Below are 7,926 nucleotides of genomic sequence, written 5' to 3' on the forward strand. Positions count from 1 at the left end.
GGGGGTAAAATTCCGGGGGGTAAAATTCCGGGGGTAAAAATCCGGGCCGTACATTCTAGGTTTTTATAATTTGATGTGTTCTGATTAAACTCACAACCGTGAAAATATATGTTTAATTCCGCGTTTAATCCATCGAGCTGATGTCGCGAAACTCAAAAGTTCGCGGCCGGAATTTTACCCCCTGGTTTGTGACGTCACGTTTGCCCAGGGGGTAAAATTCCAGGGGGATAAAAATCCGCTACCCCGACAGCTACAGCAACACAGCGTAACACAACGGTCGATAGATATATCGCATCGGCCACATCGATATATCGCACTACGACTAAGGTTTGATACAAAGTACAGTGTTATGTTTTCAGTATCGATTTCTGATGGTGAACTTTTTGTATGGCAGACCAGAAATTTTTGTCTGTTTCAGGAAGATAACTCATTGTTTATTTGAAGTGCAAAAAATAGCAATTGAAATTATTTGTTGAATAACGAAATGCATAATCACTTTATGAATGTCCTAACACAATTAATGCTGAGAGCAACCCCAATATCTAACGATTCAATTGCCAGGTTTTTTTATTGCATGAAACCTTATAGTTTTAGTGTGTTAGATAATGTCTATTTCCATTAGAGGTTGACCTGTAGAACAACCTTAAATGACTAGATGAACCGATGAACGGCTTAAATACCTATCACATTTGATGGTGTTAAGATTCGTGATTTGTTATCGCTCTAAGTTCATAAAGTATTGGGACTCATTTTAGGGGATAACCAAAGCATGGAGTTTGTAGCATATACCACAAACAACAGACCATTGGTTCTATAGTCTGTTCCGATACTCATTGTGGAATACCGGTAAGCGAACCGAACCGTGATTGATGAGTACACACTTTGACACTAAACATGATCCCTTCTTGTACCTACCAAACTTGTCGTCAGAATCGTACGTCATTAGTCTTCATAACACACAAACATTTATATTTCTAATTATTTACATTCACAGTTGTTGTTAATTAAAACCCTTAGCGGATGTAACTTTGAGGGGGGAAAAGTCAACCACGATAAAAAAAGGGACATTATTGATTGGAAGGGTCGATTAAACTCTTTAATCACAGATTAAATTCTTTAATTGTGAGTCGACTAAGAAATACTATCGATGGAAGTGTTAAAACCATGGAAAGGAAATATTTCGTCGTGTCTCTTCAATATCAAAATGCCATATACGATAATCGTACGATACGCAATCGACTAATCATTGTCAACAGCATACAAGTTGGAGACAAATTGACGTTGGTTGTCAAGATATCGGAATCGGTGCGGAGCAGATTGACGTTTATTTTTCCTATCTTAGGATAACACTGGAGTCAATGCATGACGCTTACTTACTTCCGCTTTGTTTACTATAAGGCTCTTACGTCTACAGAGGGTATTCATTGACAATGCAAACTGATTCTTTACTTTACAATGTGATTAAGCGATTTTCACGTCATGTGTTGGTGACAAATCTATTTATTTAATTCCGTAAGCGAATCGGTCCCCACGAAATATCTTGAGCTATGAATAGGGTAACATGGCTGTTGGTTCATTTTAAAGCTTAAGGTCCAAGGACGGTGGGAGAAATATCAGAAGTACAAAAAATTACTCTGCCCCACAGACCGTCATAGCATAGATTAAAAGAAGTAGATTAAAAGTAGTAGTGTCTATACTCCTTTTATCTAGGGTCATAGATCCAGTCATTTTCTAATGGAAGTAATGCTACAGTGTTTCTATAAGCTGTTTTAAATACAGTACGGTATGTAAATTAAGTATTGAAACATATCTGCATTTTTAAAACCGAAATAGATAGAAATATTCTGTTTGTGCAATAATTGTTAACAAAGGTTCCGCAATTTTTAACATCAAAAATATTTTTCAACCCCCCTAACATGGTAGGGGATAGGGGGTGACTTATTTTTTTCAAATATCAACCCCTATTGAGTGAAGGGTTTGTCAAAAGAAACACAATGACGCAAATCCGAGGTATATATCTCACCTCTAGGCAAAATGGCGGGTATTCCAAAATGCGTGCTTTTTCACATAAATCAAATTTTTGAATACCCGCCATTTAGGCTAGAGGTGATATATCTACCTCGGGTTTGCGTCATTGTTTTGATTTTGACAAACCCTTCAAAATGAGGGGTCACTCAATAGGGGTCGTTATAAAAACAAAATTAGTTACCCCCACCCCCTACCCTGTTAATGGGGTTAAAAAATATTGTTGATGTAAAAAATTGCGGAACGTATGTTAACAATCAATTCCACAAACAGAATATTTCTATCTATTTCGGTTTTAAAAATACAGATTTGTTTCCATTATTTGTGAAATTTGGTGCTTTATCACATACAGTAAATCAAATTTTGGAATACCCGCCATTTTGGCTAGGGGTGAGGTATTTATCTCGGATTTGCGTCATGGTGTTTCTTTTGACAAACCCTTCACTCAATAGGGGTTGCTATTTGAAAAAAATAAGTCAACCCCTACCCTGTTAGGGGGATTGAAAAATATTTTTTATGTAAAAAATTACAAAACCTTTGTTAAAAATCAACGCCACAAACAGAATATTTCTACCTATTTCGGTTTAAAAAATACAGATTTGTTTCAAGATTTAATTTACACACTGTATACCAGCTGATGTTAAACATTGCCTATTTGTTTGTTTATTGATTTTAGTGTTATGTTTTTTTTTGTTAGAATGGTAATACAGTGTTGAAATGTATGTTCAATGGGATGCCTTTACACTAATTTTGCCTTTACAAAATGAGTGTAAAATTTAAAATGATAAGTGGATTGGGTTTAGTGGTTTTTACCAAGAACTAAGCTTATCTCAACACACATATATGCCTTTTCAATATGAACAATGTCGACTACACTGTTCTGACTTTCGAATCGATGCGAATATCGATAACTTCAGTCGACTTTAGTTCCTGGAACGATCCGAAAGATCCGATTTCCTAGAAGCTCCATTCCCGCCCACTGCGCGGCGGCGGCGTCGTGTAGGCGTCGTGGGGTCAGCACCACTTGGGGGGGGGGGGAGCGCCGCGACGCACTGACTCACTCCTGAGTCAGCTGATCGACCGTGATGACTCACCGAAATCCGGGGCTTCCCCGAGAATCGGCGACGACAGAAAGTGGAATGAATGAACGCTCGTACCTGTGAGGCTGTGATAGCAAAGTCCGTAGACGTAGACCTGTTTACATCGCCGGAAAACCCAGATGTTATTCAATCTCGCTAAATATAGACCTAGGTTATGGTTGTGCCGGCGGCAACAACCTCAGTCCAGCTGTTTGGACTGTTTTGCTAGTTTCAATATTTTCACTTTACAAAACATCTTATGAACTTTCTTAAACAGTTTCTAACGCTGTCAATTTGGGTGGACACATGACTAAATTGATTGTGTGGCGCATATTAGTACAGTATACACGTTAACCGATGATTGTTTGTGTATTGTATTGTATGCTTTGGTTTTTAGTGGGCATTTTATTGTAAGGTTTTGGCATTTATTTCTAAATCATACAAATTGACTGTTTGACCACTTTAAACATCCAGGATGTTTAAATGTGTGTTTCAACATTGACTATACTATATACCAATCACCAATGTCAATGGTTCCACACTGATGACCAATGTTTAATGTTTCTCTCTTATTCTTTTGGGTAAATCTGACAATTTATGCTTCTTATCTGATTATAATACCAGAATAAAGTATAAATGTATTGTTGTAATAGTATAACTTCAAGAAGTTAAATGTAAAGAGCAAATAGCTCTCTACGTAATCCGGAACTAAACACACAGTACATACTAAAGTATATAAATGGGTCTTTGACTGATCCACAATTATAAAAATATGTACGAAAGTATGTTCATTCTGAGTGATATTCGTATAGTGTTTATTGTGCGTGCAAGTATGTTTTGGTTGTAGTATACCCTTTTACAGAACTTGCACTTTAACTCTTTTTAATATTATTTTGACAATAATATCAAAACACGACGTCTTTTTTCTGAATTGATATCATGGACCCGGCACGTTTCGTTTAAGTTTAATCATTATTTATAATATGAATATCTGTACTCTATTAATGATGGTTTGGAATAGTATATTTCATTACTAGGACCGAAAGTGGCATTTTCCGTTGCGCGCTCAAGTTTTTGTGTGAGGCGAAGCCGAACACAGGGAACCCCAATTTCACGTGCGAGGCGAAGCTGAGTTTGTGAGAGCTATTTTCACGTACGAGGCGAAGCCGAGGACGGGAATAATGGAGCAAGTGCCGGATAGTAACTTTCGGTACGAGTTATGAACGATACTTTTCATCACGACGCAAAAATACACAAACACAGAATAGCAGACCTCAGTAATATTAAAACAATTTTATTTCTCAATTAATTTGATTGAACACCAAAATAAAATAAAATCTTCTAAAAAGAAACCTACGTATATTTCTCAATAAATTTTGTTCAAACATCAAAATAAAATAATAACACAACTTTTAAAAATACATACAGCTGATTAAAATCATTAAATTAAACCGTAACAAAACACTAGCGCGCGTAGTGAATAAAATGGAGAACTAATTGAGAGCGAGGGAAAGTAAATTTAGAGCGAGGGAAAATCAGCTGATCGATTTTCCCTCGCCCTAAATTAGAGCTTGGGAAACGACTACTTTCATTGATGTCAGCTGTTATCGAAAATAGTTACTTTCGTTAAGGAGTGATGAAAATACTGTTATATGATGGGAAATATATGTTAGAAATTAAATTATAATACTATGTGATTAAACCACTTTCGCTCCAAGTAATCAAAACGTTTGTCCCTTGTTAACAATTTGACTTTGGCTAAAAGTTCAACTGAAGAATCAGCTGTTTAGTTAAAATTCAATTTGAAACCGTTATAAAGAAACGTTGGTCAACATCACTGAATCTTTGAAAGCGAAATAAAACACACGCTAGGGGCGAAGCCCTAATGGAAATGCCCTTTTTAATTACAATTCGTCCCTCCGCTAAATCATAAGCTTTTAAAATGGCAGTCGTAAAAATCGGTTAAACACAGAAACCCCTTGTTGTATTAAGTATAATGATAGACATAAGATTGATGACATATCAATATAAAGATGTGACACCCAACAATAGTCTCGTTGAGCCGACGTTATGACAATAATACATGATTCACTCGTATGACGGATTTCCCATTCAAATAGAGACAATGTTACATTTTAAAATAGACATATCCCAATCTCTGTAAACGTCACACTTCACGATGACCTTGGGGGCCGCTAGTGGCGCTAGTGTTACGTTATCATATCAGCCAGCGGATGTGTTCAAGCGTACTGTGACGTAAGGAAATTCCCTACTCGAGCAACATGCGACACTGCCTATCTTATGTTTACATTATGAGTCTAGGTTGATACAGCTACAGATACAGAATCTTACTTATTCCTCAAATCAATGATTCAGTCGTAAATTCACTACATGGTTGTACAGTATAATTGACCAGCTGTATAATTCATCTGATATGTTTGTGGTAAACAAATATTTTCTCCCTAAGGATAACATGAGAACTTACAGACTACTAGAGCAGAGCCCTGATGGAGTTTTGAAAATTGTATTCAACACAAACATCCCCGGACTCATATATAGCAACCTAAAGTTTCATCACTATCGGATGGCTGGTTAAGGTAACGCGTAAAGGACAAATATACACACGACAAACAGACATATATAAATCTGAAAGTTTGTGAGTTTTTTGTGAGTCTGTTCCTCAGTCACGCATAAACCACTAAACGGATTGGGCTGAAATTTGGCATGATGATAGCTCACATTCCCGATTAACATTTAGGCATATCTTTACCTCAAGAATCCTTTCGGGCTCCGCCCCAGTGGCACTGTAGTTCCCCATGTTAACCTTATGAGTATTCATATTTAAAGGGAATTAAAGAATTTAGTCAGCTGTCAACTAAAAAAATTGGTTCTATGATATGCAAAAGCATTAAAAGTTATAAGATTTACCAACAGGGTGCAGCATTATAATTTTTTCTGCATTTATGAAAACAGCTAATTTGAGATATTGACTATTTGAACTAAGCAGCAACAAAAAACTATGATATGCAATGATAACTGTCAAAGTTGGACTCCTTACAGTTATGTTTATGCTTTTAATTTCATGAAGAATTTGTGATATTTTGCAAATTTTTAAAAATTGTTTCTCTGTTGTTTAGGTGAAGTGGTAGAACATTATGGCAATGGTAGATATGTAATACTAAAGTATACCGTAAATTTAAAGAAGCAAATTTTATCAAAATGTGTCCTCCCAAATTGCAAACGTAAAGCTTGAGTATAACGGCAATAAACATTTTATACTTATATGCCCCCCCCCCGTGTGAAGGACGGCTACTCTGCTAGTTGGATTATATGTATTGTATGAAATTTTTTCGTTTCATTTTGTAATGTTTATTACAATGCCTCATGGCTGATTAAAAGAATCTATTATAACAGGCTTCTTTGCAAAATTGTTTAAGTTTATCATATATTTTGATACCATCATTAAAATAAAACAACATTTTTTGTTCTATGTAAATATTTATTGGCAAATCTAGACGTTTTAGCTTAAAACACACGATTTAAATAATTGTAGATAGTATATTGTCAAAAGCTTAATTTTCGTTGATAAATCAAATTCGAATAACCACAGATCGGAGACACAAATCCTTTGGAAAGACTAAAGAGAAGAAAGGAATGTAGACCTACTGTAAGACCCCACCTTTTCAACGTACTAATTAATTATTTATTAAAGATATAATCATAAACCAACATCCTACATAGATGAATATTGATGTAGCGCCACATTTCCACTGCAGTTCCTTACACAAGGCAATGCAAAAATTTTATATGGCGTCCAATATTGATTTTTATATGTTCATACAATTGCAAAACAGTGTCAGTCAACACAGTACTTTTAATAAGTAAAAAACCATACTATCCCGGTTCACCGACCGTATAAATCGAGTTCGATATGCGATTGCTATTAGAAACCGGTTCAAAACGCGTACACGCACTGGAGTGGGGGAGGGGGAGGGAACTGGTTGTCGTTGTAACAGTGACGTCAATTACCTGGGAAACTTCTCTCCAGGAGTGACGTCAAACCTCAATAGAGGAGAAACCACGGAGTGAGTAGTGCAAAGCTGTAGGGTAACTGATAACTCCAGCAAAACTCCCCTTCGTCACTTTAACTGTTGGTTTCTAATATTAGTGAATTACAAAATACATCCGGATAAAATATGGCTCGTATTGGAAAGTGTTTGTCTCAAGAGTGGAAAAATACGCCGATTTTGTTTGCCCTCAAAAAGTCTCGTAAAATTTCGGAGTTTTTAGTGGATTAGGGATAAAAGAACTCGCCTCAAAAAATTGTTTGAGAGAATAATGTTATTTATTAATAAATCTAAGGCAAAATAGAGTAAGACATGTACTAATAAATTAGTAAAATATTGCATCGTTCTCGAGGGGGTGTAAAATGTACCACTTGTGTGTGGGAATGGCAGGATGATATTTTAAATGTTTCAGTGACACCCTATGAATCTATGATAGCTATTTTAATAACAATTTGTCACCTTTTCTGTACTCGGAAAAGGTCCAGCCAGTGATAGCGGCCTTGCTGTGAATATATTTACGTTATGTTTTCCAAGGACGATATTATTTAAGTTTTTGTAAGGAAATAGTCCGAATCCTTCCCCATTTCATGTAAGGTCTCACTAAAAGTACAGCAGCGATAAGGTATTCAATTAAACAATTACCGAACTATTCCATTCCATTTGGGTCTTGAGTATGGCAAAACTTGTAACTTGTAGGTAACGAAGGATACAAGTTGTGTTGTGTGTAGGCCTAGTGGACTGGGAATGGGTAAGCT

Source organism: Macrosteles quadrilineatus, unplaced genomic scaffold, assembly GCF_028750875.1.
Source record: "Macrosteles quadrilineatus isolate MER2022 unplaced genomic scaffold, UCM_ALF_1.0 Scaffold_2__2_contigs__length_208266976, whole genome shotgun sequence".
Lineage (NCBI taxonomy): Eukaryota > Metazoa > Arthropoda > Insecta > Hemiptera > Cicadellidae > Macrosteles > Macrosteles quadrilineatus.